This window comes from Scyliorhinus canicula, chromosome 3 (genome assembly GCF_902713615.1).
Source record: "Scyliorhinus canicula chromosome 3, sScyCan1.1, whole genome shotgun sequence".
Classification (NCBI taxonomy): Eukaryota; Metazoa; Chordata; class Chondrichthyes; order Carcharhiniformes; family Scyliorhinidae; genus Scyliorhinus; species Scyliorhinus canicula.
In genome coordinates, this window is record NC_052148.1 from 31,021,802 (window position 1) to 31,044,632 (window position 22,831).

The 22,831-nt window shown below is 49.8% G+C and overlaps 1 long non-coding RNA gene across 1 annotated transcript in view; it reads right to left on the reverse strand.

Annotated features, from left to right (window-relative positions):
* Positions 1-20,453, reverse strand: part of LOC119963879 — an 86,312-nt gene extending 65,859 nt beyond the window's left edge. Inside the window, exon 1 of the long non-coding RNA XR_005460190.1 lies at positions 20,197-20,453. This is a non-coding gene — a long non-coding RNA (uncharacterized LOC119963879). The remainder of the gene's footprint in view (positions 1-20,196) is intronic.
* Positions 20,454-22,831: the final 2,378 nt, after the last annotated feature.

The following is a 22,831-nucleotide window of genomic DNA, read 5'->3' on the forward strand; positions in this document are numbered from 1 at the left end:
GAATAAAGACATGTTCACACCGTTAAAACCAGCCTTGGTGCTCTGTCTGATAGGTGTGGGAGTTGGTTTTTGATTTGATTTGATTTATTGTCACATGTACCAAAGTACAGTGAAAAGCATTTTTCTGCGGCCAAGGAACGTACATAGTAGACACAAGAATAATCAAAAGGGAACATTGACAAATGGTACTTCAACAAAACAGTGATTGGTTACAGTGTGGAAGAAGGGGCCAAACACAGCAAACAAAGCAAATAGATGAGCAAGAGCAGCATAGGGCATCGTGAATAGTGTTCTTACAGGGAACAGATCAGTCCGAGGGGGAGTCGTTGAGGAGTCTTGTAGCTGTGGGGAAGAAGTTGTTCCTATGTCTGGATGTGCGGGTCTTCAGACTTCTGAACTTTCTGCCTGACGGAAGGGGCTGGAAGAAGGCAATTCCTGGGTGGGAGAGGTCTCTGATAATGCTGTCTGCCTTCCTGAGGCCGCAAGAGGTGAATACAGAATCAATGTGGGGGTGGCAAGTTTGTGTGATGTGTTGGGCTGAGTTCACCACACTCTGCAGTTTCTTGCGATCTTGGACCGAGCAGTTGCCATACCAGGCTGTAATGCAGCCGGATATTGATGCAGATGGAAGTGTGTGTAGTGCTACGCTTCCTGAAGTCGATGATCAGTTCCTTGGTCTTTCCAACATTTATTGAAAGGTTGTTTTCGATACACCATGGAACCAAGTGATTTATCTCCCTCCTGTAGACTGATTCGTCATTGTTTGAGATGCGGCCCACCACAGTCATATCATCTGCAAACTTAGAGATTGAGTTGGAGTTGAATCTTGCCACACAGCTGTGTGTGTATAGGGAGCACTGTAGAGGACTGAGCAAACATCCTTGCGGGGCCCTGGTGCTGAGGACTATTGTGGAGGAGGTGGTGTTGCCAATCCTGCCAGATTGCGGTCTGTTGGTGAGGAAGTTGGGGCAGCACGGTAGCATAGTGGTTAGCACAAATGCTTCACAGCTCCAGGGTCCCAGGTTCGATTCCCGACTTGGGTCACTGTCTGTGTGGAGTCTGCACGTTCTCCCCGTGTGTGCGTGGGTTTCCTCCCACAGTCCAAAGATGTGCAGGTTAAGTGAATTGGCCAGGCTAAATTGCCCTCAGGGTCCAAATTGCCCTTAGTGTTAGGTGGGGTTACTGGGTTATAGGGATAGGGTGGAGGTATGGGCTTGGGTAGGGTGCTCTTTCCAAGAGCCGGTGCAGACTCGATGGGCCGAAAGGCCTCCTTCTGCACTGTAAATTCTATAAGTCAAGAATCCAGCTGCATAGGGAGGGGTCAAGTCCAAGATTGCGGAGTTTGGCTATTAGTCTTGTTGGGATAATGATGTTGAAGGCGGATCTGTAGTTGATGAACAGCAGTCTTACATAGGTTTCCTTGTTGTCGAGGTGTTCGAGTGTTGATTGTAGTGCCAGGGAGATAGTATCTGCTGTGGACCGGTTGCGGTGATAGGCAAACTGCAGTGGTTCGAGACCGTCTGGGAGGCTGGCAGTGATCCGTCTCATGACTAGCCGCTCGAAGCGTTTCATGATAACAGACATTAAGGCCACCGGTCGGAGGTGGAGACCTCAGAGTGGAGGAGTGAGGTGGTGAAGATATCTCGGATACACTCGCCAGCTGGTCTGCTCAGGCTCTGAGTGCTCGCCCAGGGACTCCGTCGGGGCCCATCGCTTTCCGCGGATTCACTTTCAAGAAGGCAGCTCTTGGTACGTCCTTGATGGCCACTGGGAGTGAGGGGTGGTGGACAAATGAGGTCCAGTGGGTGGACCGTGTAACACCCCACCTCCTCGCCACCCTCACCCCACCCTCCTCCGACCGCCGGGCCATGTGATGGATTGGCCAGCCCGCCTGCAGTGATCACCCAGATGGAAAGTGCTACTGTGGGCATGAGATAGACATTATCTAATGATGTTGAGCATGGAGCTCATCGCAGAGCGGGCTGTCATCATCATCCATCCCATGGACCCGACCTGCTGTCACTGACAACCCAGTGCCCCCAGTTCGTAGTGCCACAGGTAAATATAACGGAGGGGGGTGTGCATGCGGGTGGTTCGGTGGTGTGGGAGGTGAGGGTGGTGTGGGAGGTGAGGGTGGTCGGTGGTGTGGGAGGTGAGGGTGGTGTGGGAGGTGAGGGTGGTCGGTGGTGTAGGAGGTGAGGGTGGTGTGGGAGGTGAGGGTGGTGTGGGAGGTGAGGGTGGTCGGTGGTGTGGGAGGTGAGGGTGGTTGGTGGTGTGGGAGGTGAGGGTGGTTAGTGGTGTGGGAGGTGAGGGTGTTCGGTGGTGTGGGAGGTGAGGGTGGTTAGTGGTGTGGGAGGTGAGGGTGGTTAGTGGTGTGGGAGGTGAGGGTGTTCGGTGGTGTGGGAGGTGAGGGTGGTTGGTGGTGTGGGAGGTGAGGGTGGTTGATGGTGTGGGAGGTGAGGGTGGTGTGGGAGGTGAGGGTGGTGTGGGAGGTGAGGGTGGTCGATGGTGTAGGAGGTGAGGGTGGTGTGGGAGGTGAGGGTGGTTCGGTGGTGTGGGAGGTGAGGGTGGTTCGGTGGTGTGGGACGTGCGGGTGGTTAGTGGTGTAGGAGGTGAGGGTGGTGTGGGAGGTGAGGGTGGTCGGTGGTGTGGGAGGTGAGGGTGGTCGGTGGTGTGGGAGGTGAGGGTGGTCGGTGGTGTGGGAGGTGAGGGTGGTCGGTGGTGTGGGAGGTGAGGGTGGTTGGTGGTGTGGGAGGTGAGGGTGGTGTGGGAGGTGAGGGTGGTCGGTGGTGTGGGAGGTGAGGGTGGTTAGTGGTGTGGGAGGTGAGGGTGGTTGATGGTGTGGGAGGTGAGGGTGGTGTGGGAGGTGAGGGTGGTGTGGGAGGTGAGGGTGGTCGATGGTGTAGGAGGTGAGGGTGGTGTGGGAGGTGAGGGTGGTTCGGTGGTGTGGGAGGTGAGGGTGGTTCGGTGGTGTGGGACGTGCGGGTGGTTAGTGGTGTAGGAGGTGAGGGTGGTGTGGGAGGTGAGGGTGGTCGGTGGTGTGGGAGGTGAGGGTGGTCGGTGGTGTGGGAGGTGAGGGTGGTCGGTGGTGTGGGAGGTGAGGGTGGTCGGTGGTGTGGGAGGTGAGGGTGGTTGGTGGTGTGGGAGGTGAGGGTGGTTGGTGGTGTGGGAGGTGAGGGTGGTTGATGGTGTGGGAGGTGAGGGTGGTGTGGGAGGTGAGGGTGGTGTGGGAGGTGAGGGTGGTCGGTTGTGTAGGAGGTGAGGGTGGTGTGGGAGGTGAGGGTGGTTCGGTGGTGTGGGAGGTGAGGGTGGTTCGGTGGTGTGGGACGTGCGGGTGGTTAGTGGTGTGGGAGGTGAGGGTGGTTCGGTGGTGTGGGAGGTGAGGGTGGTTGGTGGTGTGGGAGGTGAGGGTGGTGTGGGAGGTGAGGGTGGTTGGTGGTGTGGGAGGTGAGGGTGGTTTGGTGGTGTGGGAGGTGAGGGTGGTTGGTGGTGTGGGAGGTGAGGGTGTTCGGTGGTGTGGGAGGTGAGGGTGGTTAGTGGTGTGGGAGGTGAGGGTGGTTGGTGGTGTGGGAGGTGAGGGTGGTTGGTGGTGTGGGAGGTGAGGGTGGTGTGGGAGGTGAGGGTGGTCGGTGGTGTGGGAGGTGAGGGTGGTTAGTGGTGTGGGAGGTGAGGGTGGTTGGTGGTGTGGGAGGTGAGGGTGGTTGGTGGTGTGGGAGGTGAGGGTGGTGTGGGAGGTGAGGGTGGTCGGTGGTGTGGGAGGTGAGGGTGGTTGGTGGTGTGGGAGGTGAGGGTGGTGTGGGAGGTGAGGGTGGTCGGTGGTGTGGGAGGTGAGGGTGGTCGGTGGTGTGGGAGGTGAGGGTGGTTGGTGGTGTGGGAGGTGAGGTGGTCGGTGGTGTGGGAGGTGAGGGTGGTCGGTGGTGTGGGAGGTGAGGGTGGTTGGTGGTGTGGGAGGTGAGGGTGGTCGGTGGTGTGGGAGGTGAGGGTGGTCGGTGGTGTGGGAGGTGAGGGTGGTTGGTGGTGTGGGAGGTGAGGGTGGTCGGTGGTGTGGGAGGTGAGGGTGGGTGTGGGAGGTGAGGGTGGTGGGGAGGTGAGGGTGGTCGGTGGTGTGGGAGGTGAGGGTGGTCGGTGGTGTGGGAGGTGAGGGTGGTTGGTGGTGTGGGAGGTGAGGGTGGTGTGGGAGGTGAGGGTGGTCGGTGGTGAGGGGGGGTGGTATTGTGGTGCCGTTGCCCTGCCCAGCAACCCCCCTCCCCCTCTAGTTGGTGAAATGTGTGTCGATTAATGTGTCCCTTGCTTGCTGGCCCTGGCAGTTTGGTTGTGCGGCTTCCCGTGCCTGGCCAGCCCCCATGTCCCGCTCATTATCCCCTTCCCCCTCATCCGATGAGGCATGCCCTTGCTCCATACTCCTCCAAAACATCGCTCCAATGCTGGGCTATATTGTGGAGGCCAACCCTCCCGGCCTCGTACTGAAAGGGCCCCTCCAGAGTGGTCCGGGCACCTGCAGTGGTTCAGGACACTGAAGCCCCTCTCGACCACACCCCTGGTCGCACAATGGGCATCATTGTAGCGGTGCTCCGCGTCGGTCTGTGGCCTCTGTATAGGCGTCATCAGCCACGACCGCAAGGGATAACCCCTGTTGCAACTAGCCCCGCAGCCGGTGGGGGTGGGGGGAGGTCTGTTGAACTTGGGGATCACATGGTGCCAAATCGAATGAGTCATGTACGCTGCCCGGGTATCGGACGCAGGAATGCAGGATCCTCATCTGATGGTCACAGACCATCTGAACGTTCATTGAGTGGGAAACCCTTCCTGTTCGTGAACATCAGCTGTTATCCAGCAGTGGCCATAGGGCGACATGCTCCCCATCGGGGCATCCCGGCGACGGCAGCGAACCCCGCTGCCCGTGCATCCTGGTGGGTGCAGTCCACAGGGTGCTGGATGTACTGGTCAGCAAGGGCATACAGGGCATCCGTGAGGGCCGGGTGTGTGCCGATTCGGTCACGATGCTGCGGCAGCCCGCTGGTGACAGGATCGGGGTTTGCACCCTCGCGCCAGCGGGAGGATGGAAACAAATGTGTCTTTTTTCCTTTTTCCCTGGCCCGCTGTGATTCTCTGGTCCCCTGGACCGGAAATCAAGTGGGCGGGAATCAGAACAGATCTCACCAAACCGGAGCCTGACTTGGTGGTCCTTGCTGTGAGCCAAGGGGGTAACTCCTTAACGGAATTGCCCCAAAGTCCATCCAAGGACTACCCTCCCCCCCACAATGCACGACCTGCCCACCCATCCTCTACTAGATGTGCCCTGGCCCACCCCATAGTCCCCCTAAAATGGAAGACCCACCCAAGAGACCCCCTTAATAGAGAGACCCCTTCAGGGACCCCCTTAATAGGGTGATGACCCAGGGACCCTCTTAATATGGAGACCCTCCCAGGGACCCACTAGCTAAAGGAAACCCCCACAGGGATGCCATAAAGAAAGGACCCTCAATAGAGACCCCCCTAATTAAAGGGAGCCACCACAGGGACACCCTAAATTGAGGGACCCCAGAAAAAAGATCCCCGTCTGGAATCTAGTGAGCAGTCCAGACAGGACCAGTGAACAGAATTACAATTGTAACACATACCTGGAAGCACCGTGGCCATTCCTGGAAGGAGAACAGCTGTGACCTGTGTTTAAAGCCCTCAGATCCATTAGCTGAAAGCCATTCATTCCTCTCTAGCAGTGGGCTGTCATTGACAAATCTGCCACAACCTTGATTCATTCATCTCCCTTCATGGGTCAGTGACTCTAAGTGCTTAAACTCCAATGTTTGCAAACATCAATCATAACAAAGAGAGATAAGTGCATTTCAATCACTAAGTGCATTGCAATCAGTCAAGGTTGTGATTGGAATGCACTTATCTTTCTTAGTGAATTGCTTCCTGATTTGTGCTCCTGGGATAACGTAAATCGATAATTATTCTCCTCCGGCTGCAAAACTGTCTCCCAAAAGGGGAATCTCGCCCTTAGAATTTCTTTTAGCAGCAGGGGACTAAACCTGTCGGTCAAACTGGCTTATAGATCATAGAATTTACAGTGCAGAAGTAGGCCATTCAGCCCATCAAGTCTGCACAGCCCATGGAACGATCACCCTACCTAAGCCCACACCTGCACCCTATCCCCAAAACCCAGTAACCCCATCTAACCTTTTTTTGGACACTCAGGGCAATTTGTCATGGTCAATCCACCGAACCTGCACATCTTTGGATGGTGGGAGGAAACCGGAGCACCCGGAGGAAACCCACACACACACGGGGAGGATGTGCAGACTCCGCACAGACAGTGACCCAAGACGGGAATCGAACCTGGGACCCTGACGCTGTGAAGCAACTGTGCTACCCACTGTGCTACTGTACCGCCCTCAGAGATCGGGGTGCCATTTTGAAAGGGTGCTCTCAGTGAGATTGAGAATTCCCTACATTCCCCCACCCCTGCAGGCATGGGAATTTCATTCCCCAAACCCCCCAAATCAGCACACCCTGCTGTGAGAGAAACCTTTTCCAATGGTGGTGAATTCCAGGAAAACGGGATATAATTTTAAAGTCAGAGTCAGGGCCCAGGGGCCCATGTTCAATTCCGACCTTAAGTGACTGTGTGGAGTTTTCACTTTCTCTCCGTTTCTGAGTGGGTTTCCTCCGGGTGCTCCGGTTTCCTCCCACAGTACAAAGATGTGCAGGTTAGGTGGATTGGCCACGCTAAATTGTCTCTCAGTGTCCAAGGACGTGTTAGTTAGGTCAATTATGGGGATAGTGGTCCCAGATAGGGTGCTCTTTCAGTGGGCCGGTGCAGACTCGATGGGCCTAATGGCCTCCTTCTGCACTGTAGGGATTCTATGATTCCAGGGTTCTTTGAGATTCAGCGAGCAGAATAAAGAAAGGCTTATTCTGAGGGATAGGTGGCTTTCAAATGGAGAACATTCCTTGTCCACATAGCAAATGTTGAATCAAGGTTATGAAATGTTCCCAAACGTAAAAGATATAAAGAGCAAAGCTGGTGTTCTGGATCTTCATGCTTGTAAAGCTTGAGCTCAACATCCCAAAGGCGGAGATGTCTGTCCCTCTCTGACGTCAGCTCGGGTCCTCAGCGAAATGAAGTTGGACAGACTCAACTGTTCAGTTCTCGTAGGACACCAGTTCACAGAATGTTTTCTACTTGTTCCTGCACGATATTTCACAGCAGCAAAAATAAGACGCTTGTTATCCAAGTGTAAATCAACTTAACCGTGAGCTGCTTTCCTCCACGAATATCAGAGAGGAGCAATTGTACTCATCTAACATCTTTCATGCCATCAGGAAATCCCAAAACACGTCACAACCAATTAAGTACTTTGAGATGTAAGTTATTTTAAGTAGGTAAATGAGACAGACAATTTGCACATAACAATGTCCCCCAACCTGCAAAGACTCACTGATGGAGGTGATTAAGGGGTAAATATTGGCCAAGCGCCCAGAAGACTGCCCCTGCTCTTTTTCCAGTCATGTCATGGGATCTACTAAACCCATCGCAAAGGGAAGATTGGTCATCTGAAAGTGCTGTATTGAGGGGCGGGATTCTCCGACCCCGCACCTGGTCGGAAAATCGCTGGGGGGCGGCGTGAATCCCGCCCCCGTCGGCCGCCGAATTCTCCGGCACCGGAGATTCAGTGGGGACAGGAATCGCACCGCACCGGTCGGCGGCCACTCGCAGCGCCCCCCCCCCCCTGGCGATTCTCCGACCCGCGATGGGCTGAAGTCCCGCTGGTTCTTTGCCCGCCGGCATAGATTAGACTTGGTCTCTTACCGGCGGGACCTGGCGGCGTGGGCGGGCTCCGGGGTCCTGGGGGGGGGGGGGGCGATATGGCCCCGGGGGGGAGGTGCCTCCATGGTGGCATGGCCCGCAATCGGGGCCCACCAATCCATGGGCGCACCTGTGCCGTGGGGGCACTCTTTTCCTACGCGTCGGCCATGTCAGCCTCCGCGATGGCCGACACGTAGGTGAACCCCCCCCTCCCTGCGCATGCGTGGACTTGTGCCGGCTGGTGGAGTCCCTTCGGCCCCAGCTGGCGTGGGGCCAAAGGCCTTCCACGCCAGTCGGCGGGGTGCAAACCACTCTGGCGCCGGCCTAGCCCCTGAAGGTGCGGAGGATTCCCCCGCCCCGCCGGGTACGGGAGAATCCCGCCCGAGATGTCAGCCTCGATTCAGTGCTCACGTCTCTGGACTGGTGGCGCAGTGGTTAACACTGCTGCCTTACAGCGCCGAGGTGCCAGATTCGATCCCGGCTCTGGGTCACTGTCCGTGTGGAGTTTGCACATTCTCCCCGTGTTTGCGTGGGGTTTCACCCCCACAACCCAAAAGATGTGCAGGGTAGATGGATTGGCCACGCTAAATTGCCCCAAAATTGGCAAAAAAGAATTGGGTACGCGAAATTTTTAAAAAAGTCTCTGGACTGGGACTTGAATCCACAGCCTTCTCAATCCAGGGCGGTATTGCTGAGCAGGGAGGGAGAAAACGTGTTGCAGAAACAAGTCTGCTGCTTGCTTGATCTGTAAGGAAAAGCTGAAAGACTCACTGCGAGTAACGCCGGTGGAAAAACCTGCCGGTTAGAATGAAAACTGATCAAATAATACACGGAACTGCAAACAATCTGCATCACATTAAGGGGCACTTCAAAAGCTGAGATGGCGTTTAAATGCTGTCACTTCCCTCATTTAGCGAGCTTGTCCGCTGCAACCTTCGAGTGCCGGTTGCGAATGAAACATGGAATGATTATTAAATGAACTGACACACATTTTTCCTTTTTGTTTATTCGCACAGGACAGCCTAAAACATGATTTTTTTTCCCCCAACCTCCTGGAGTGCTCCAAATCACAGGGCTTATAAAGGGTGGCGGCAAATCACTGCGTGGAGGTGTACAGCATCATTAGGAGCTCTAATCACGGATGGCAATAACCCGGGCCAAATATACGTCGCTTTGTTGAAACTTCATTTAATTGCATCCCTGGATAAGCAAGCGTACCATTAACTGTGATTTGAACATACAGCAATAGGAATACATAGCTGACAGCTCCTTTAATTACCCATTTTTGGCTCAAGAAAAGCAATCTCTTTGTTTAAAGTAGCCTTGTCTGCTGCTCTGTCTGTTTCTGTTTACACGTTCACGGCTCAAAACATGCCGCACTTGCACAATTTATTGTCGTTTAATGCCATGCAACAGCAAGAAACATTTTTTAATTTGTAATTTGAGCATGTAGATGGAATGTACGCCAACAGCACATTAACGGGGCAGGGCTGGCAAGACCCAGTTTAGACAAGTTGCCATATTTACAAACAACTAACCGGCCTCCCTGTGGTGTTGCTCTTCGTAAGTCAAAGTAACTCGTTTAACAACGGTCGGAGCAGCGCAAGAGGAGTACAGAATCTATTCATATACATCAATAGCAATTTGTATTTATACAGCACCTTTAAAGTAATAGAAGACCCCAGACTACTTCACAGGCGCATTCTGAAAGAAAATCTGTCAACAGGTCACGTCAAGCGATGACCAAAAAAAAGGTCTGTTCTGAGAAGTGTTTAAAAGGAAGAAAACGAGGTAGAGAGGCAGAAGGATATATGGAGGGAACTCAAAGCTTGGGGCCTCAATAGCCGGAGACACGGCCAGCATTGGTGGAGAGATTCAAATCGGGGAAGCTCAGTAGTGAATTGTCGGATAATGTAGACTTGCAAGGTTAACATATACCACCAACACTGAGGAAGGTTCAACTCTATTTTATTAACTAACTATGAACTAATCGACATACGAGAACTGTGGGTTTAAACAATGTTAGTTTAACTAGAGACCTAAGCCTGTCCGAACCAGTTGAATCTCTCAGCACGTGGTGTGAGTCTGTGCTAAACGTGATGAGCTCTTGTTCTACTGAGAGGCAGCACCCAGAATGAGCGGGAACCATGGTGCCCTCTGCCTTTATAGTGTGTGTATTCTAACTGGTGATTGGCTGCGGTGTTTGTGCATGTTAATTGGTCCCAGTGTATGTCCATCAGTATGTGTCTGCACCATGATATACTGGTGTACATTATGACAAATAGGTCAGAGTTAGAGCAGCACGGATATCCTGGAGGACTGTAGAGCTGAAGGGGATTACAGCGTATGAGGCCATTGAGGGATTTGAAAACAAGGATGAGAAGTTTAAAATCAAGACATTGCTAGCCTGGGAGGCAGTGTTAGTCAGTAATTACAGGGCTAATAGGGGAATGGAACTTGGTGTGAGTTCAGATGAGAGGAGAAGAGCTTTGGAACACCTCAAGTTTATGGAAGGAGGGTGGCCTGGATGGTGTTGGAGTAGTCAAGTCTTGGGGTCAAAAAAAGACAGAAGTGAGGATTTGAGATGCAGATGGGTTGAAATGAGGCAATGTCGAGCGATGTTATGGAGGTGAGAATAGGCAGTTTTACTGATGGCAGCTCATCCCGGGACCAGGTATGGCAACAAGGTTGTCAACAGACTGATTCAGTCTCAGACCGTTGCCAGGAAGAGGGATGCAGTTGGCAGCTCGGAATCGTAGTTTGGAATGGGGACTGACTTCTATCTTCCCAATACCTAACTGGGGGAAATTGTGGCATATCCAGTACTGGATGCCAAATCAACCACCTGATCATTTCACAAGAATAAACAATTGTTTTTCCAGGCCTCTGGAATTTGCTTGTACATTTTCTCCTCTATCTCCTGGCTCTTATCAAAGTCACGAGCAATATTGTATGCGACTGTGGCAAATGAAAACCTTCCCTCCCCATCCTTCTCAAACCTGCCTGCAGCCCTTGGCATGGTTGGGAATAGAATATAACCAGAAACATAACAACTTTTTGTTTGAATTATGTTGAGCTGCCTGGGAACGCCCGTCAGTTCCATGGGGGAAGCCCAAAGGAATCGAATGCCCTTCAGGCACGTCATCCTCCTGGCTGTATTAAGACCCTCTAGGCCCAATATGACAGGGCTTCATTTTCACTTAAGGTTGTGATTGGCAATGTTTATTGGATGATAGTAACCTTTGATCTTCATGTTCTGCCAAATGTATTAAACCCCTGATGCTTAAAGTCTTGTCCACCTTTGTGCTGGAGATTTGGTCGCCCGAATACTCAATCAAATCCACAGTGCTTTCCCCTCTCCTGTTATGTTCTGATGCTTGACCGGTCGGAATAAGTGCACGAGAGAATGTCTAACTTGAGACTAGTTAAATGTTTTATCGTTCAACAATAATGTGAGTTAGATAACCGGAAGAATATTCTCAAAAACCTCTAACTATTATAAATTATCTAAGAGCTACTACAAATGTGACTATCCACTTTGACGACTATCTCCAGGCTCCCTGAGGCAACAGTATCACATGGTTGTTCTCTACAGCCACCTGCTGGTTGGAGGTCATGTCTGATACTATTTATATGGTTGCTTATGCATATCATCACACCTCTGTGTTTTTAGGAACTGAGGCACAGGTGTTTGCTCCCCGGTCAGGTGTACAGAGACTGGAGATTTCCCGGCTCTTTGAACCCGACCTGTAAAAGTGGCCAATTGCAGTTGGGATTTTTGTTCCAGGGTGGCGGGCTGGATTGGAAGTCAGCTCCTCCACCCTCAGAACGAGTCCAGAGGCGGTCTGAGCAGAAGGACTGCCTCTGCGCTGCAGCACTTTGCTTAAGTTATTTAAACCTCCCCCAACCCCTTCACACACTCCATGCCCCATCCATGCCAATCCATGCCCGTCATATCCCTATTAAACTCTACACCACTATACCCACTTCCCCAAGGTTTCTCATATGCAATATGGCAGTGTTTTTCAAACTTTTTTTCGGGGACCCATTTTTACCAACTGGCCAACCTTCGGGACCCAACCCAGCCAACCAACACGACCCATGCTGGCCGACCACCGCGACCCATGCTGGCCGACCTGCGCGACCCACGCCGGCCGACCTGCGCGACCCACCATTTTCTCTTACCTTGTTTGCTGCTGACAAAAATGGAGGAAATGGTTTTGGGTCCCTTTGGCCCTCGTACACGCTCCTCCAATGGAACCTGTTGGATGAAGGTGAAGCCTTCATGTGTCGGAAAGTATGGAGTCTCCAATTGTCCAAAGTTCTGCATTTTTTTCCTGTAAAGGTTTATCAAATAAAACGCCCCCGAAATTGTAAAAAAACAATAAAATAAAATGAATAAAATAAATGAAAAATATAAAAATTAAATGAATAAAATAAATGAATAAAATGAATAAAACCCCTCTGGAACTTGTAAAACAAAAAGCTGCGACCGTTTAAAAAAAATAGCGGCCTCACTGCGCTTGCGTGCCCGATCATTGCCGCGCACAGCTTTGCGCTTGCGCGCCGATGATCTGGCACACATGCACAGTGCGGCCGCATTTTATTTACATGTTCGCGGCCGTTTTGAAGGCCGCATGCAGCCGGCGCTCTCAACAGCCGGCTGCTGCGGCTGTTGCGCGCAGATTTACGTGATCTGGAGCGCAACGACGGATGGCTCCATGACCCTCCCGACACCCGCCTGCGACCCACCCGCGGGTCGTGCCCCTGAGTTTGACAATGCCTGCACTATGGCAACTGAGTGCCAACTCATGCCAATGCATGTCTGCACCCTTGGCCTTACCCTCTCCATGCCAACTCATGCAGTATCTTTTGACACTTCCTCAACTGCTTGCTAGCTCCAATGAGTATACGCACATTTTCTGCACAAGCATGTTTACTTTTAACAATCTTAAAGGGTGGCTTACCTCTACCAGTGGCATCTTAGAACCATATCCAAAGGGATACACTGGCTATCGAAGCTAATGCACCGAGTTCAGACCAGTTCTTAACACTGAGGGCGGGATTCTCCACTTCATCGGCAGCGCACTCACGCCTGCGGATTTCCCAACAGCATGGGCGTGGCCACAATGGGAAACCCCATTGGCCGGCTGCCGGGGCGGAGACTCCCGCTGCCAACGGATGTGCACCGCGCCAGAAAATGGGACTGGGAGGACAGTGAGTCCTGCCCTTAGTTTCTGAAACCGAGAATTCCGCCCATGTAATAATAATAATTGTTATTACTGTCACAAGTAGGCTTACATTAACACTGCAATGAAGTTACTGTGAAAAACCCCTAGTCGCCACATTCCGGCGCCTGTTTGGGTACACAGAGGGAGAATTCAGAATGTCCAAATTACCTAACCACACATCTTTCGTTCTCTCGCACCTATCGCAATCACCCCTCCTTCTGGTTTGTACACTCTCCAGCACTTTATCTACAACGTCCCCACTCCTGCCAGTGATGATTTTAAATGAATTCCATCCAGTCTTATAGTATTGCTTGAAGAACTCAGCCCCTGGCCAGGATTCTCCGACCGTTGAGATTCCCTGTTCCTGCTGGCAGTGCACTCACAGCTGTGGATTTCCTGCTGCCGTGTGGTGGCATAAAGCGGTGGGTGTAGAATATAAAATACGACCCTTAATCATAAAATCATAGTCATAGGGCTTGATGGCAGTGCCAAGTTGTCACTGCCAGGTTGTCACTGCCAGTGTGGCACTGCCAGATTGAAATTGCCAGGTTGTCACTGCCAGTGTGGCACTGCCAGATTGAAGTTGCCAGGTTGTGCTGCCAGTGTGGCACTGCCAGGTTGTCACTGCCAGTGTGGCACTGCCAGATTGAAATTGCCAGGTTGTGCTGCCAGTGTGGCACTGCCAGGTTGAAACTGCCAGGTTGACAGTGCCAGTTTGACACTGCCAGGGTGGCACTGCAAGGGTAGCACTGCCAGTCTCCCCCCCCCCCCGGGGCCATACATCCCTTTGCACCCCGGCAGGTTCCCTTCAACTGCTTCACATTTTACTTGGGCGTTCTCCCCATGTCTGCGTGAGTTTCCTCCGGGTGCTCTGGTTTCCTGCCACAAGTCCCGAAAGACGTGCTTGTTAGGTGAATTGGACATTCTGAATTCTTCCTCTGTGTACCCAAACGGGCGCCGGAATGTGGCGACTAGGGGATTTCATAGTAACTTCATTGCAGTGTTAATGTAAGCCTACTTGTGACACTAATAAAGATTATTATTATAGTGGGGGAGCTCGTACTCCACAAGAAGCATGGGGAAGACCAGCATTCCCACCCAGCACGCTCCGTGCAGGATATTAATAATAATCGTTATTATTGTCACAAGTAGGCTGACATTAACACTGCAATGAAGCTACTGTGAAAATCCCCTAGTTGCCACACTCCGGCGCCTGTTCCGGTGCCAACCACTATACCACCATGCCACCATAATACGTGGTGCTTATAATGTTTGGCACGCAAGTAGTCCAGTTTCATTCATAATAGCACTACATCCACATGTTAGTTACTATACTGCAGCTGGAAGAGATTGCAACAGATGTTTATTAAATTTAAGAATAAGAGATAAACGGTCAGGTACGGGGATGATGAAGGGAGAACGAGTGGTTTTTGCATTGAGAGAAAAATGTATGGAATATTAGAAAGGGAATTAATAGGAGGAGAAAGGACACAGTCAAAAGTTGTTGAACTCAACGTTGAGTCCTGAGGGCTGTAACCTGCCTAATCAGAAGATAAAAGCAAATTTCTGCAGGTGCTGGAATCTGAAACCAAAAGAGAAAATGGTGGAAAATCACAGCAGTTCTTGCAGCATCTGTAAGGAGAGAAAAGAGCAAATTGGAAGATGAGATGCTGCTCCGCTAGGTTGCCCCAGGCATCACTAGAACATTGCAGCAGGCCAAGGGCGGACATGGGGGCATGAGAGCCCGTGCTTGTGGACTGACCGAAGATATTCTCATTTTTCAAAACAGATTTTGAAACCCTCGCGAGCATTCATAATAACAACAGCTATTATGACAAAAACTTACAGCAACATTGAAACTGATAGAACAGAATGGTGTTCCATTGAAAAGCGAAGTACCTGTCCATCAATGGAGAGACCAGCGCAGAGACTTTGGGCTCGATCTAACCAAAAAAAAAAATCAGAGTCTGTTCCAGGTGTGATTAGCGGGGTTGATTCAACTGTGAAGGGAGGTGATTGGAAAGCACTTAACTCTATTTGAAGTGGTCAAGGAGCTGTCAACCAAAGCTTGATGCTTATAAACATTACAGTTAGAGCACTTCAGGGTTACTCAACCACGAAGGAAGATGAATGGAACAATGCTGACAGCTGGGGGTGTGTGGAAGCTGTCAATCACAGTCTAGTAAAATCAATGTCAAAGGGAAATGAGTAATGGCTTGCAGATCAGAGATCTGAGGTGTTTAAACCCAGCCGACAGGTCTTCTTTTCCCAGGAATTGACAGGTGATGCTTCCTGTGTCTGAGTCAACAGGTGTATTGCCCAGGTGAGCGTTAATGCAGTGATTATTTTTCACAGGGGTCTCTTTTTTGGGAGGCTTACTGACAGGGACGTTTAGACAGGGGTTTCTTTTCTGGGGGCATCTGTGGGGGTCTCTATATTTAGGGGGTGCGGAGGAGGGTTTGGTGGGGTATAGGGTGGACAGGTCTAGCATTGTTGGGTGGAGAGTGCTCCTCTGATGGTCTTCGGTTCCCCCCTTGGCCCACCACAAGGTCAACCGCACCCAAAACACATTTGTCAGGAACAGCAGTGGTTCTCCCCACGTTGTTCCCGGCCCAGAGCACCGGAGAATCACCCAGGCCCGGAGAATACGGTGCCCGGCCTGCGGGGCACAAACCTTGATTCTGATGCCAGCGGGGGACCAGAGAATCGGAGATCCCATTTTCTCCACTACCGCTGAGTTCTCCGCTGCATCAGTAACTCCGCTGCCGGCAGCAGGTGGTGGAGAATCTAGCTCAAAGTCTCCTTCCAAACCTTAAGTTAAAATGTAATCAGAAAATAGCTATAAAAGGATGTTTTTGAATCAGATTAGAAGAAAGCTTAGAAAATAAAGTTATGCAAATTTGAAAGTTGCACAAAAGAACACATTGAACAAGTTATCAAGAGTTTCCCAACCCCCCCCCCCCCCCCCCCCCCCCCACAAACACGTGTCTATTTATTTGTAAAACATAATATTGCTAACTGTACAGAGTTTCTGTTTTTGAGTTGGTGTAGAATATCCTACCAGGTTTTTTCATTCTGTGTACATAACTGTAAATATACTATGTTCAAAAACCCAATAAAAACGTTTTATAAAACAAATTATTAATCACAAAAGCCAAGACCAATTAAGTCGATCCATGGGCGACAAGAGGCGGAATTCTCTGGCCGTTGGGATTCTCTGTTCTGCCGGCAGGGCATCTCCGCTTGCAGGTTTCCCAGCGGCGTGGAGTGGTTTCAATGGAAAATCCCATTGATATTGGTTGAATCGGGAGATCCAATCCCTTCTGAAATCCTGGTCTGAGGTGTTCAAAACAGGTGACCCTGACTGTTATAAAAAATCCAGGTACAACCTCCACAAAGCCATCAGGGACAAGAAACAATACCAGACAAAGCTACAGTCACAGACAAACAACACAAACTCTCAGCACTCTATCCTGCGCGGACTAGTTTGCGGGTGTGTTCGCGGACATCTTCAACCTCTCCCTTCTCCGATCCGAGATTCCTGCCTGCTTCAAGAAGACCTCCATCATACCAGTGCCAAGGAAGAATCAGGCAACGTGCCTCCATGACTACCATCATTAAGAAGTGCTTCACGTGGTTGGTCATGAGATACATCAACTCCATATTCCCAGAATGCCTTGATCCACTGCAATTCGCAAACCGCCACAACTGGTCCACAGCAGATGCCATCTACCTGGCCCTACACTCATCCCTGGAACATTTAGCCAACAAGGATTCCTACGTCAGACTCCGATTCATTGACTACAGCTCCGCCTTCAACAGCAAAATCCTTACCAAGCTCATATCCATGCCAAAGCCTTGGACTTGGTTCCTCCCTCTGCAATTGGATCCTCGACTTCCTGACCCATAGACCACAATCAGCAAGGATAAACAATGACACCTCCTCAATGATAGTCTTCAACACCGGGGCCCAGCAAGGCTGCATACTTAGCCCCCTACTATAATCCCTATACACACACGACTGTGCGGTAAAATTCAGCTCCAACTCCATCTACAAGTTTCCTGATGACACGACCATAGTGGGTCAGATCTCAAACAACGATGAGTCAGAGTACAGGAGAGAGATAGAGAACCTAGTGGCATGGTGCAATGACAACAATCTCTACCTCAATGTCAGCAAAACTAAGGAGCTGGATATTGACTTCAGGAAGAAAAGTATTGCACATCCCTGTCTGCATCAATGATGTCAAGGTGGAGATTGTTGACAGCTTCAAATTCCTAAGTGTGCACATCACCAACAATCTATCCTGGTCCACCCACGTCAACGCTACAACCAAGAAAGCCCAACAGCGCCTATTCTTCCTCAGGAAATTAAGGAAATTTGGCATATCCACATTGACTCTTACCAATTTTTACAGATGCACCATAGACAGTATCCTATCTGGCTGCGTCACAGCCTGGCATGGCAACTGCTCAGTCCGTTAAAGACTTCAGAGTGTCGTGAACATAGCCCAGTCCATGACGCGAACCCACCTCCTATCCATTGACTCTGTCTCCACCTCTCGCTGACTTGGGAAAGAGGGCAGCATAATCAAAGACCCCTCCCACCTTCTTCCATTGGACATAAGATACAAAAACCTGAGAACACGCACTCACAGATTCAAAAACAGCTTCATCCCCACTGTTACCAAACTCTTGAATGACCCTCTTATGGACTGAACTGATCTTTCTACACATCTTCTCCACTGTTGAAACACTATACTCTGTATGCTTCACCTGATGTCCATGTCTATGTATTTATATTGTGTATTTATCGCCTATGATTTTTTTTTCATGCATGGAGTGACTGCCTGGATTGTACGCAGAACAATACTTTTCACTGTACCTCGGTGCATGTGACAATAAATCTAAATCTAAATTTACTGAAATTAATTTCATATTCCAGATTTATTAATTAAATTTAAATTCCACCACATGGTAGGATTTGAACATTAACCTGGGATTTTGGATTACTAGTCCAGTGACAATGCTACTGTGTCCCCACATACTGAACAATTAAATCTCTTACCACCGCAAATTGTTTGTTACTCAATCCATTTATCTCTCCTTCCTCGACAGACTGCTGGATTGCTTCACATTGAGAGTTAAGTGGCATTCTGAATATACATGTGTAAATGTGCATGACTATATAGGGCTGGATTCCTCTGCCCCGCTCACCGCAATAACACCAAGGGTAAGAGGCGGACAATGGAGAAGTCCATTGACCTCGGGCGGGATTTTCCGGTCGCCGGGCAAACGCGGCCGGAGAATCCCGCCCATAGTTCCTAAATCATTTTGGATTAGTGTAACATAATGAGAGCCTCCTTTCCCCTCTGTATTGAATTCCTGTTCTCAACAAATTCCCACCTTATAATCCTCACTCTTGTCCGCAGCTCTTTCTGTTATCTGCTGCATTGCATGGTCGTGCAGATATGCCTCTGAAGAGACCTATACAACGATGGTCCTTTGGAGAAAGCTCTGTCTGGTGTAGTTTTTGTTATGGGGTTTGCAGGAACATTCATCCTTGACTGTTTCTGCTTCTCCGTGCCCACTGCACCCACCTCTAACCCAAGACCTGCGCGTCCCTCCTACCACTCCATCGAGTGCACCAAACAAGCACCCACCACTCACCGCTAGAACTGAATCAACTCCACAACCTGGAAATGGTTTCAGCCATGCGACTTGGGCACAACATCTATTTTGTATCCATTTTGGAGCCAAGGTGTATATCTCCCATCCCCCCCCCTCTCCCATCCCCCCCCCCCCCCCCCCCCCTCCCCCCGCTACCCAACACTCAACCCGAGGATGTTTAAAAAATCTCGGGAGAGAGCAATGAATAAACAGTAATGCAACAAACGCAGACCAACGCAGAGTTAATGACAATTTAAAGTCGTATTTCACACATTGAGAAAGGTTCAATTATGGAAAATAGTACCCAAGCCAACAGATTTATGGCACATGAGGTTATCTTCCACTCTCAATTAATTGAATTAGTTCTGCACTGATTCGCATGGAGTAGAATCGATTTGACTAAATCTTCTCCCAGTGATTGAGGAGATTGTTAACAGTGATTGTCCTTTCGCCAGAGTGGTCGTTCGCTTTGTGAAGGGAAGAGGTGTGAATCTCTTTCAGCACAATCTCTATGGTCAGTAAGCCGTTTGTTAGCCCTGTCTGGTGCTGCCAGCGAAGAGAGGGAGCTAACGGGCAGCTTTAACAGTTCGGGGTTTTTTTTGATGAAAACAAACTGCTCAATTTTGGTTCTGCTGTTTATTTCCAGCAGCTCCTGTTTTCGTTTTGGATTTCTAGCATTTGTGTGTGTTTTTTTTCTAATACTGGCCTCACCAGTTAGCGCCGTCTAACATGAAGTGAGACTGTGGTCACTGACAACAAATCAGCAATGACCTTCATTGGTTTCAGAATGAGCGAACAGTATACAGTGCTGGAGACAACATCAGCCATGAGCTAATGAGTCAGTAAATTCCATTGACTCATATTCATTTGACTGCAGGTCAAAAATGACAAGGATAAAAAGCCTCTTTACCAGTTGTCAAAGTTTTTATTTCCTTCCTTCTCCTTTCATCAAAGATAATTTTTTTTTTATTTTAATGACAAATAGAAGGTTGGCTTGTTTTTCCTTGTCATCAACAAAGCCGTGTATTCATGGAGCATCTTTGACAACTTCAGGAAGGCCCCAAAGTTAACTGCAGCTAATGAAGTCCTGTGTGAAGTGTAGCCACCGTTCGGATGCTGAGCAACGTGACAGCCAATTCGTGCCCATCAAGCTCCCGCAAGCAGCAGCACGATAAGAAACAGCTTGCCTGTTGGTTGAGCGATGTGCAGTATGTGCACTACGCTCTCCACTGCTCCTTCTTAAAATCATAGAATGGTTACAGGGGAGAAAAAGGCCAATCAGCACATGACGACCTTCTGGCTCTCCATAAATGCAATTCCTGTAGTCCTGCTCCCCCACTTCCTCCCTGCAGCCCTGCAACTATTTTCTCATCAGATAATTATCCAATTCTAATTTGAAGACCTCAACTGAATCTGTCTCGGCCGTGTTCCCAGGCAGTGCACTCCAGATCCTAATCACTCGCTGCGTAAAAAGAAAGTTACCTCATGTCGCCATTATTTCTTTTCCCATTCAGCTCAAATCAGTGTCCTCTGTTTCTGGGCCCTTGTACCAATGGATACAGTTTCCTCCTGTCTACCATATCCAGACCCATTCTGATTGTCTCCTCGCAGATCTCCTCACAGCTTTCTCTTGCCTAGCTTCCCTTTTTTAAAATAAATTTAGAGTACCTGAAACTATTCTCGCGAACCTCTTCTGCACCCTCTCTCATCCCTTCACTTTCTGACGAAAGTGTGTTGCCCAGAACTGGATCAAGCCTGGATTATCTAAATCCTGGATTAGTGGGGCTGGTTTAGCTCACTGGGCTAAATCGCTGGCTTTTAAAGCAGACCAAGGCAAGCCAGCAGCACGGTTCAATTCCTGTACCAGCCTCCCCGAACAGGCACCGGAATGTGGCGACAAGGGGCTTTTCACAGTAACTTCACTGAAGCCTACTTGTGACAATAAGCGATTTTCATTTCATTTCATTTTTCAAATGCTTCAGTTGAGGCTGAACTGGGAATAACGAGGCAATCTGTGTGTTGAGCTGGAGGACGTAGGTAGGGTTCGAAATGAATACATTGTGTTAGTGTTCACCAGTGAAAAGGCCGGTGTGGGTATAGAAATCAGGGAGAACATAAGAACTAGGAGCAGGAGTAGGCCATCTGGCCCCTCGAGCCTTCTCCGCCATTCAATGAGATCATGGCTGATCTTTTGTGGACTCAGCTCCAGTTTCCGGCCTGAACACCATAACCCTTAATCCCTTTATTCTTCAAAAACTATCTATCTTTATCTTAAAAACATTTAATGAAGGAGCCTCAACTGCTCCACTGGGCAAGGAATGCCATAGATTCACAACCTGTTGGGTGAAGACGTTCCTCCTAAACTCAGTCCTAAATCTACTTCCCCTTATTTTGAGGCTATGCCTCCTCGTTCTGCTTTCACCCGCCAGTGGAAACAACCTGCCCACATCTATCCTATCTATTCCCTTCATAATTTTATATGTTTCTATAAGATTGCCCCCGCATCCTTCTAAATTCCAACGAGTACAGTCCCAGTCTACTCAATCTCTCCTCGTAATCTAATCCCCTCAACTCTGGGATTAACCTAGTGAATCTCCTCTGCACACCCTCCAGCACAAGTATGTCCTTTCTCAGGTAAGGAGACCAAAACTGAACACAGTACACCAGGTGTGGCATCACTAACACCTTATACAATTGCAGCATAACTGCCCCAGTCTTAAACTGCATCCCTCTAGCAATGAAGTACAAAACTCCATTTGCCTTCTTAATCACAGAAGGACTCTGATAAAATTAAAAGACTTAACATAGACAGAGAGGAACAAAGAACAAAGAAAACTACAGCACTGGAACAGGCCCTTCGGCCCTCCAAGCCTGTGCCGACCATTCTGCCGTCTAAACTAAAATCTTCTGCACTTCCGGGTCTGTATCCCTCTATTCCCGTCCTGTTCATGTATTTGTCAAGATGTCCCTTACACATCACTATCATCCCTGTTTCCACCACCTCCTCCGGCAGTGAGTTCCAGGCACCCACTACCCTCCGTGTAAAAAACTTGTCTCGTACATCTCCTCTAAACATTGCCCCTCGCACCTTAAACCTATGCCCCCAAGTAATTTACCCCTCTACCCTGGGAAAAAGCCTCTGACTATCCACTCTGTCTATGCCCCTCATAATTTTGTAGACCTCTATCAGGTCGCCCCTCAACCTCCGTTGTTCCAGTGAGAACAAACCGAGTTTATTCAAACTGTCCTCATAGTTAATGCCCTTCACACCAGGCAACAACCTGGTGAATCTCTTCTGCACCCTCTCTAAAGCCTCCACATCCTTCTGGTAGTGTGGCGACCAGAATTGAACACTATACTCCAAGTGTGGCCAAACTAAGGTTCTCTACAGCTGCAACATGACTTGGCAATTTTTATACTCAGTGCCCCGGCCAATGAAGGAAAGCATGCCGTCTTCCTTCTTGACTACCTTCTCCACCTGTGTTGCCCCTTTAAGTGACCTGTGGACCAGTACACCTAGATATCTCTGACTGTCAATACTCTTGAGGGTTCTACCATTCACTGAAGATTCCCTACCTGCATTAGACCTTCTAAAATGCATTACCTCACATTTGACCGGATTAAACTCCATCTGCCATCTCTCCGCCCAAGTCTCCAAACAATCTAAATCCTGCTGTATCCTCTGACAGTCCTCATCGCTATCCGCAATTCCACCAACCTTTGTGTCATCTGCAAACTTATTAATCAGACCAGTTACATTTTCCTCCAAATCAAACAGCAAAGGTCCCAGCACTGATCCCTGCGGAACGCCACTAGTCACAGCCGTCCAATCATAAAAGCACCCTTCCATTGCTATTCTCTGCCTTCTATGACCTAGCCAGTTCTGTATCCATCTTGCCAGCTCACCCCTGATCCTGTGTGACTTCACCTTTTGTACAGTCTGCCATGAAGGACCTTGTCAAAGGCCTTATTGAAGTCCATATAGACAACATCCACTGCCCTACCTGCATTTACCATCTTTGTGACCTCCTCGAAAAACCCTATCAAGTTAGTGAGACACGACCACCCCTTCACAAAACCGTGCTGCCTCTTGCTAATACGTCCATTTGCTTCCAAA